This window comes from Anastrepha obliqua, chromosome 5 (genome assembly GCF_027943255.1).
Source record: "Anastrepha obliqua isolate idAnaObli1 chromosome 5, idAnaObli1_1.0, whole genome shotgun sequence".
NCBI lineage: Eukaryota > Metazoa > Arthropoda > Insecta > Diptera > Tephritidae > Anastrepha > Anastrepha obliqua.
In genome coordinates, this window is record NC_072896.1 from 86115073 (window position 1) to 86126218 (window position 11146).

Sequence of the window (11146 nt, forward strand, 5' to 3'; positions counted from 1 at the left end):
CTGTTCGGAAACGCCACTGGTTAGATAAAGATGAAACACCAGAACCGACCCCTAGAGATGGCCTTCACCCCAAGAAGATTCTCCTGTCTATTTGCCTGGATATGGCCGGTATTGTTTATTATGAACTTCTGGAACCAAACCAGACGATAACTGCTGATTATTATTCCCATCAGCTATCAAATCTGAATGACGCACTTAACGAAAATCGACCGTCTAATGCCGCATCCATCACCTTTTCCATATGAGTAACAAGAACTACTCCTCAAAAGAAGCTATAAAAAGGATAAACAATTTTTTGAGCAGGGAATTAAAAATTTGGTTAAACTTTGGGAAAACATTGTAAATAATGAAGGAGAATATATTATTGATTAATAAATACTTTAAACATCTTTTATGTTAATTTTAAAACCACCTTTAAAAAACGCACGAACTTATGGACTGACCTGATAGTAGAGTCCATTGAAATGAATTTAATTCAAAATAGCACTAAATTTTATACTAAGTCACTTCTCTGCGCGCTATCTCTGGGCTTTGCTCACTTGATGGACAATTTGCATGTGAAAGCAATAACAATATTATCGGGCAATATTCACCGAGTATGGTTGTACCTCACTAAAGTGGTATAACTCACTATTTTACAAAAAAATGTAATTTTAGACAGCTCTACTCCAGCGTTGCCAAGATATGTGCATTTCGTCTATTCGCAACTTGGTAACACTTAGGGAAAAGAAGAGGCCTACAGAGGATTTTTCCTTTTCATTAGTTCTAAAGCAGTGTCAACTTCAAGGATTTATATCAATGATGAATAAAACTGTAATGTAGCTCTATCTGCCACTGCTGTCTCAATTGTGGATAGGGTAAAGCATTCAGGAGGCCCAGGGCTCGATAACTAGGAGAGGCAGAGAAAATTTGAACTTTTTATATTTTGGTTTTTAAGTTACTGTACTTCAATTTAGTACATTTTTTAAATCAATAATTTACATCTAATATATTTTAACAAATGTGACACAATAATTTACTTTCTTCATATTTGAAATCCTCACATTTAGATCATATACGAAGATACTAGGTCAGAGGAACTATGCTCCAATGGAAGATAAAGGAAACGATGATGATGATGATGATGATGATGAGGTCAGAAAACGTGGTCATCACAAGACGTCATGACTCGTACAGTCAAACCTAATTATTCTGTACTCCCTTAGTACCAATTTGCTTTGCAGTGAAGTATTCCTATTATTGTTTTGATTTTTTTTTTTCTTCAGCACTAGCAACTAGTATTTTTGACATGGAGATGCATCAGTAGCAATGAACAATTTAGCTCACATAGCAATTTTAAACTAGTCTACCAACGAGTTCGTAATGGACAAAAAGGGCAATGAATTGGCTCGGTCAACAATTACATAAATTCGTCTAATCCACATCTCGTGTTTTCTTGACTTCTGCAAATACTATAAATACAGTATAAAATTAGTATGTTTCCTTGCTGGCGTGGCTGAGAGACTACAGCGGCAAACCAGAAATTCGTTTCACTAGCTCAGGTTTTCCCTGCAGGGGAGCGGCTGCTGTCTGGCGAAAAACAATATACGAGCATGATTATTCTTTATTGCCTACATTTGGGCGCGATTTATTACAAAGCACAGGGTGGTATGTAATTAGTGACAAATGATGAATGCCACCGGACTAGAAAATGTTTTTACTTATTTACATAAAAATTTCACTTTGGATAAGAAAAGATACAGTTAGTAACAGAAGTAAGTATACACCGGGCACGTTTTCAATTTTCCCCCAATCGATTATTTCAAACAACCTAAGTTATAACAAAATTGTGTTTTATTTACATGAATGAACTACAAAAATCATATTTAATCGAACTAATGACAAAATTTAAAAAAAGAACAAAATTATAGCTTTTTATATTAAACTTTATAAAAATTCATGTCTCAAAAGTAAGTATACAGTTCATCATATTATTAATTTGTGAAATTAAAAACTTAATTAAAATCAAATCCTGGTATTTGCTAAGATAACCATTAGACTTTACAATCGCTTTAAGTCGTGATGGCATTGATTTCACCAAGTTTTCACTTACAGCTGGTGGTATTTTATTCCATTCCTCTTGAAGGACGTTTTTCAGTTGTTCCTTATTACTAATCGGATGTTTACGTATTTGCCGCTTGAAATATTCCTATAAATATTGGATTGGGTTGGTATTCGGGACTGTGGCGGTGTTTTCAACTGTTTTCGCACATTGTATAACAGCCACTCTCGTACAATGTTAGATGAGTGTTTGGGGTCATTATCTTGCTGGATGATAAACGTTCCTCCAAGGCCCAATTTCGTAGCGCTTTCTTTTAAAATATTTTTCAAAATATTTAAGTAACCATATAGGTCCATAATATTTACGATAAATACCAAGTTTCCAACCCCGTTCGCAGCCATACATCCCCAAACCACCACAGAGCCCCCTCCATGCTTCACAGTGCCGGTCATATTGTTTGGATCCAATTCCACGTTAACTTTTCTCCAAACTTTTTCACGGCCATCAGATCCACAGATACTGAACTTATACTCATCAGAAAATATGACTTGGTTCCAAAACGTTTGGTCATATTTTTCATGATCTTTTGCGAATGAAATCCGTTTACACCGATTGACACTACTCACGAAGGGCTTTTGACTAACATTGCGCCCATGATAACCAGCACTATGCAAAACCCGGCCAATAGTTTGGGTCCTAAATTGTTTTCCAGTCTCATTTTCAACTTCAGATTTCAATTTGGGGGCACTTATTTTGGGGTTTGTCCTGATTTTCCGTACGACTCAGCTTTTTTCTCTGGGACTTAAGAGCGGCGGACGCTCACAACGCTCTTTATTAGTGGTGCTTCCCGCACTTTTATATTTATTCACAATCTTTTGAACTGTAGCAAAACTCCTATCTATCAGACGAGCGATTTCTCGCAATGATTTATGTTCCTTGTGATATTTTATAATCAGTTTTTTTAAATCATCAGAAAGCTCTTTTTCTCTTGGTGCTATTACTAAAAATGTCGCAAAAATTAATACAAAACTTACTTCCCTACATTTTTATACTAACTTTAATTATTTCCTTTTAATAGTTTTAACTTTTTTAATCAATGCGTAAAAATAAATGTTATGCTAACTGAACAATCGTTTGCTGCATACTTATTTATGTTACTAACTGTACAACATTTTTGCAATTTTATTTGCAGCATCGTTAAAAATAAATTCCAGTACAACTTCTAGCCAATAGTTGCAAACAGTGGTGAGTGTAACAATACGGGAAAACTCTTTGTGTGGTGCTAGAAGGTACTTTGTCCAAAAGACCAAACACAGCGCGACCTTTCGATATTCGACTGCGATTGTTGACTACTCAGCCGTCATTTTTGTTTATGACTTTTCTAAGATAACAGAACTCATCTACTACTTCGAGTTTAGTGCGGTTTATCTGGAAGGTTTGCGCTATAACCTTAGCATCGGCGAGAAGTAAATGCCTCGCCTCCCGCTGCCCACCCGGAACCAAGCTCGAATGCGGAAGGCCAACCACCTACTCATCTTAAAACTCTGATTAACGAAAACCAAGTAAACAAGCAAACTATGATAACCGATAAACTAGGAGTTGAGGAACTGCAAAAATCTAGTCGGTGATGGAGTTGCTAGGTCTGAAGCCACACTGATAAGGTCCAATTAGTTTGCAGAAAATAGACTCAAATTTTCCATACACTATCGTGGTTAAGAGGTTTAATGTAGCACTAAAAGAAAAACTAACATAAAATTATTTACAACTACAATATTTTCCTGATTGCTTCCACGTACCTGCATTTATAGTATCACTAACCAACAGCAAAATCTGCGTTGCCTCCTTCTAGGTTTTTTGAAGGTTTTCTTAGTTGAATTTCTTTAAGGTTTTTACTTCTTCTCCGAAACTGACTAGTGCCTCTTTGGCTGAGTGCGCTGTGGGTGATGAGAAGAATAAGGAGTTATTATTCTAAGGTTACCATCTTAAAATTCGTAGTCATAAAAATGTCACCAGCAGACATATTTTGAGCTTCATACTTTTTGTGTTAAAACTAAAACGAAACAGAATAACAACTACGCAGTCACCGCAAAATTATGTATATAGACTTCTGCTCTCATAATTTTTGTCCTACTAAATTTTTTCCGTTAATTTTTTTATAAAAATATAATCCAACTTATTAATTAAACTTCTAAACTGTGTAGAAAATTCAAAAAAATATAACGAAACTCAAAAATTATTATCAGAATTTTAAACTTTTTTATCAGAATTTTTAGAAAGCTGCTGGATATGCAGTTTTACAAATAATTAAATTTTAGTATAACAAAGTGTTAGTTTAACGACGCTGAAAAATCGCGTTGATTCCAGATTTTTTTTTTTTTTAGTATTTCTTTTTTTGAATACAAGATAGAGAATCTTCTTCCACCCGCAGAGCTTCCGAACATGAGCCCAAGTGTACTCAGTCTTGCCATAAATTCTGTGACAAATGTTACACTGCATAGAGCGCGAAAAAATTCGCAGAAAGAAGCTCCGTTATTTTTGCTTCTGTGACATACAGAAAAAAAGTGGACGTCCATAAAAATTGTTCGAGAGGGAATCCACAGAAATCTCCTTCTTCTTCTTCATTGGCGCGATAACCGTTTACGCGCTTTTGGCCGAGTTTAACAAAGCGCGCCATCTCCTTAGAAAGCAGAAAATCATGTCCAGCGAAATAAATTTATCGACCAGATCCATGTCAAGACTAATTAGAGATGATCTGCATACCCATGAAAGCCTTCCGTCACTCAACTGGTCGTCTTATAACAACTCGCTTGAGCAAAACTAGACTCAACAGATGCAAGCAGCTTCTACGGTGGCACGCGGTCAACCATCATGAAAATATTCTTTTCACAGATGAAAAAACCTTCACTGTTGAAGAAGTGTTTAATACGCAAATCGACGACAAAATCTAAGCTAAAACTTCTAAAGACGCATAAAATGTTCTTTCAAGAGTTCAGCGCGCCCATCATTCAGCCTCCGCAATGGTTTGGTGTAGAGGCGTGTAAGCTGTCTTGCGACAAAGGGATTAAGACCGTGGCAAAAGCGTTTCAGGAGAATGTCTTTGAAGGCGTGGAGAAACAGTTGAGCAGTACTCTCTTCAATGGAGAGCTTTAGACCTTCCAACAAGACTCCGCTCCAGCCCATAAGACCAAAACCACCTAGCATTGGCTAAAAAACAATATTCCTGGGTTCATAGCGCTGAATCCATTGGACTACCGTTTGTGGTCAGAATTAAAAAACAAGGCCTGTCGCAGACCTCACAAAAATTCGGAGAGTCTCAAACAATCTTTGGGTCGAGCAGCGACCATGGATACCGTGCGTGCTTTAATAGCTGAATGGTCCAATCGTTTGAGGGTTTGTTTAAAAGCAAATGGTGACCATTTCGAATGAAGGTCGGTAGGTAGGTAGGTAAGTGAAATGGTTGAACTGCACCTAGTACTCCTCAATGAGCACTAAAGCGCCGTTTTGATACCATTATGAGACCTGCAACAGGCAGATATCTGAAGCCAGCCAAATCTATTGATATAATGGAGAAGATTGATTGGATTTAGGTTAGCGCACCGCCTCAGGCTGTCGAAGAAAGGAGCTCCTAGTGACCTCAGTCTTCTAGCTACCAAACTCGGACATTTACAGAGAAAATGCTCTCCAGTCTCCTTCTCTGAAAGGTCCCCACAGCTTCTCCAATGGGAGTTGGTATTGGGTCCAAATGGTTTTCGAAATAGCATATGAAGAAATGGAGCTCCATCTTTTCTACGCTTTCCTGAGAAAAAATGTTGTGCCGTTCCCCTTTAACAATATTCAAGGGGATGCCGATGACCGGGTAGGCGTTCTCTGAGGCCGATCCAGTCCCCTTCCTGGCAAACTCATGAGCAATTTCATTTCTCTTTATATTCCTATGTCCTGGAACCCAGATCAGAGAAATTTTACCTGCACACCTGAGATATGATCTCTTCTTTACAGGAGTTTACTAATTTCGTTCTGCGCCATGGCGCCGTCAAAGCCTTCATCGCGGTTTGACTATCGGAGAAAATGTTAATATCTTCTCCGCTCCCGCGTTCCTTAAGCATATTGCATGCCTGCAAGATCGCAAAGACTTCTGCTTGAAAAACACTAGCAGCGTTCGGCAGTTTAAAAGAGATAGATAAATTGGCTGACTTACAGAAAACCCCTGCTCCGACTCCCGATTCCATCTTAGAACCGTCAGTGAAGACAGAGGTGTAAGCTTCGGTGCAGATTTTCACCTCGATCCAATCCTGACAATTTGGAAAGTTTACTCTAGCAGGACCCTCAAACTCTAGTTTTCGGATAGAGAGATCAGTTTGAAGTTCGGAGAAATACGGTGTTAACTGCCCGAAAATGCTACCATGTCCCTTGAGAGATTGTCTCCAGAGGCCAATCTCCTCTAACCTGATTGCACTTTGAGCTGCGATGGAAATGACAGAAAAGTCGATGGGAAGTAAGTACAAAAGGGCATTCAGGGCAGCTCTGGGCCAAGTTTTACATGCTCCGGTGATGCCAATGCATGCAGTCCTTTGCACCCTCCCCAGTTTAGTGATATTATAGCGCTTCCGAAGAGCTTCCCACCAAACCAGGCATCCATAGGTTAAAATTGGCAAAACCACTGCGTTGTACATCCACAGCACGAATGAAAATTCAAACACTTTTTTTAATATTTTTGTATATGTATATATAATTGGCGCGTACTACCCTTTTGGGTGTTTGGCCGAGCTCCTTCTGTGGCGTGCGTCTTGATGTTGTTTTACCAATGGAGGGACCTATAGTTTCCATCCCACTCCGAACGGCAGATATTTTTTATAAGGGGCTTTTTCATGGCAGAAATACACTCGGAGGTTTGCCATTGCCTGTGGAGGGGCGACTTCTTTTAGAAAAAAAATCTTTCTTCATTTTGGTGTTTCTCCGAGACTTCAATCTACGTTCTCTACGGCTACGGCGGCCGCCGTTACATGATGAAATAAAACTTCATTAAAAAAAGTATTACCGCAAGTGGAGGTACCTTAAGTTTTATGCCGCCTCTGAAGAGCAATTTTTTTTTATAAGTCGATTTTTCATGGAAAAAGAAGCTTTTTCATGGAGGAACGACAGTTTTTAGAAAACATATTTTGTATCAAAATTAGATAAAAACGAAAATTAGATTAACAAAATTTTGTATTGAAAATAATCGCAACTCTTTGTCGAATTTGTACCTTATTTATCGCCCTCCTTTTTAAATAGAATAGTATAGAGTAGGTATGTCGAAACGATTTGTTATGCTTTAAGTACTCAATTAAGAAAATGAAATTTTCTTACCTCTACTCTATTTTTACGCAGCAAACCAAATGAAAGTAATTAATGCAAATTCGTCTGAGCGGCGCAATGCCTACCGGTCGATTTAAAAGAAAATGGAGCATGACTGCATTAAGCGATAGGTGTTTGAGTATTAGTTTCAAAAAAAATTATTTAGTTTTCACATCTGTGCTTCATTTTTATGTCACAACTGGTGCAGGAATTGCAGATTTTCTTACTCTCATAAAATTTGTATAATCCCTTTGGAATATCACTGCTCGTGTTTGTCACTAAAGACACTGGCAAGTGGTTAATCTCCACTATTTTGGTTTGTAGTTAGTTTAACATTCCTTCACCTTGCTTTAATCAGCATTTGAAATGTATTAACAGTGCGAATATTCTCCACTTCTTTCATTTGTATATATGTAACTAAGAATGTCCTTATATTTTATATTCGAACCAGGTTCAGAGGAACCTACCTGTACTTGGTCATCATCATCATCATTCACAGCATTACAACGCGGGGTGCGTCAAAGCTTCCTTCACAAAACTGCCCCAAAGTGTTCTATCGCTTGCTTTTACTTCGTAGTTGCGAATTCCCATTGCTGTGAGATCGCATCCTACTGCGTCTATCCATCGGTTTCTCGGTATTCCCTTCGCCTTCGCACCAATTATCTTTTCAGCCATGGCTTTCCTTACAGCGGATTCAGCAGGCAAAAACTTGATTCAGTCTGCCCAAACCAACAAATGTTTGTAGAACAAAATAGCAAGAAGAAGAAATGCCCGCTTGTACTGCATTGTTTACCAATATTAGTAACAAGGCGACCACTAGGCAACCGAAAAGGCAAACAAACCGAATCAGCATAGGTTGAGAAGGTCGAAGAGCGCATGTGGCCAAATGAGTGTGGTGAGGTGCGGTGAGTATGTGAAAAATAGTGACGATAAGTTTTAAAACCATTTTCGAGTACTTTGAAAACAAAACTCAAGGAGTCAACTTTACAAATAAATTGTAAGTACAGTCTGTGTCAGAAAAAAGGATTCATGAAGTATGAGAGAACTCACACATTACGTCTTGTTCGCGATTATTTGAACAAAAATAATGTTAATATCGTTCCGCAAGCACCGTATTCGCCTGATATGGCTCCATGTGACTTTTTCCTGTTTCCCAAGCTCAAGTTGCCGCTCCGTGGAAAACATTTTGAGACAATTGAAGTCATAAAAGAGAATTCGAAGAACACACTCGAGCTTGACTTGTTTACAGTAGCACAGAAAACAAACTATGTGACATATCACGCTGAAATTTGCCATGTAAGCTTATAACAGTCCTACCAAAAAACAAAAAAATTATTTTTACCATATGTCATCCGCGGACCGTTTTATTGATACCGTCTCGTTCATATTTGAGCAAAAGGTATATTTAAAAAAATTGTTACATGAAAGTATGTACAAAACTACAAGTCACAATTCAATAAGCCGTGAAGTCGTTGTCGACAATGGCCTGGCATCTTCTCGGCATGCTTTGAAGCAGCTTTTCTGTGTAGCTCGTCGACAAACAGGACTAGACTAGCGAACTTGTCGCACGAGTTGCTTTAAATCATGGACTGGCTTTCCGGCAAGACGCGTTTTCATAACTCCCCACACATTTTCAATGGGGTTGGCGTCTGGGAAACTGGGAAGGCCTTTCTTGTTTTGTTGTTACTCAATGTGTTTTTCTGAGAGCAATGGTATGTGGGACGGTAGGATGTGTTCGCCTCCTTCAGTTGACGCTCGATGGTGTTGATATTCACATCTATTCCCTTGTTGGCAAGAACTGATCGTGCTTGGCGTAGTCACAAAGAAGGGTCCCGCTTAAAAAGTTGGATGATCAGTTTATCCTGATTTTTTGTCGTCATTCGCTTCAAGCCGCGCACGGAAAAGTCATCAACATTTTTGTACAGCTTATACCGCTGATTCCACCTCACAACAGACTTTTTTGATTTTTTAATTACTTTTGCAGCCGCGGCGTAAGATAATTTCGGCCCTTTCTAAGGGTGCGACCAGAGTGAGCGCTGAAAGCCGAGCCGAGATTGTCAGTGCGATAAAGATTGTCAGTGCGATAAAACTGATTACATACAAGTCAATACAAATAAGCTTGTGTATAACACAGTGAACGCCGACAAGAGCAGAGAGCAAAGCCGATGAGTGCGAGAAAACAGTTTCAAAGCGTTTTGCGCGCTTTTTTGCATTGTTGATGTTTACTTTTTAGAGTGCAGTTGTGTTTTTTAATGGTTTAAAAATAAACAAAAATGGATATCGATCAAATAATAAGTGAAATTTTTTCCCGGCCTTCTTTGTGGGACCAAAAAAACAAATTGTATCACAATCTGTGGACATCGGTTGCAGCAGAAATAAAAGTACCAAGTAAGTAATATTACATATTATTTGAGTTCATTGAGGCATAGATAGTTACAAAAGTGATCTCTTATTAATCTACCATTCTTGATGCTAGTTTTATTGAATTCATTTTGCGGTTCTTTTGAGTTTTGCTTCTCAAGTTTTCATCCAAACCCTCTCGATCAATGATAATATTGTGCAGTAGGCAAATTGCCTTAATAATTACTTCGGCAAGGGAAGGATCGGTTTCTATCGGCTTCCATAAAATTCTAAATTTGGCATTTATAAGTCCAAATGCGCATTCAATGCACTTTCTAGCCCTTGAAAGGCGCGCATTAAAATACCACCTCAAAACGCTTCGCGTACTTCTCACTCATTTTTGTTTGGTTTCGTTTACGAGAGAGTTCCGAACGACACTAACCTGAGTTAGCACTGGCGTCGTAGCCCTTGAGTGGGACTATTATGCAGCAAAAAGCAGAACGAAATATATCTTGAAGTTTGAAGAAAAAAAACCGGTTCTTTTCTTCAGATTGTAATATAACGTGCAGTTTAGTATTTTTCTCTCCTTTTTTGACTTTATATTGATTATAAAAAATCAAGTTTATAAAAAAAAACATAGCATGAAAACTATTAAAAAAATTTCATAAATAAAAGGTATCTCACAACTAGAATAAATAGATTGTCCCGCGGTAAGTGGAAGCGCGTACTTAGACCGAAAAGAGCCCCTTGAACAGACCTCACAACCAGTCAAAAACAAGTTAAAAACTTTCCTCTTCCTTACGAGCCAATTTACACCCTGGGTTTTTTTGCACATTCTCTTTTAAAGAAGTCCTCGAAAGTTTTCGTGCATTGACACGATGGCTTCTTCCTTGCGGCTTTCCTTGTGTGTTTTATGTACTTATGAACCGATTGAACTCAAATATACATAGAGAATTTGTGCGCTCAGCAGAAATCCGATAGCAGCCGATAGATGGCCCTGGAGTTGAGATATTTCTAAAAATTGTATTTATAATCCCATGTGACTCATATTCAGAAGAAATATTAATTAAGTGAAAAGGAATGTGCTGGTTTCAATTTGACTCAAAAAGTGGTACTGGAGTCAAGATCAGGCATTTCATTTAAAAATTGACAACATTGACTCTCCCAGGTTCGTGGGTAATGACTCTTAAATAGAAATGTCTAATCGAAATGCCAAACGAAAGTATGGCGAAGAAGGTACAGTGAGTCAAAAAAGTATTGGCACAGGTAGCGTAATCAGCTTGCTCCATTGCAATTTTGTGTGTCCTCCTTTCGACTGAATAACGGCCTGCAAATGTCTCTTCATACTATTTACCAGATTTGAAGTTTCGGAAGCTGTTATTTTATTCCATTCAGCAATTATTGCCTCTTTTAGGGAACCCTTTGACGTTATGT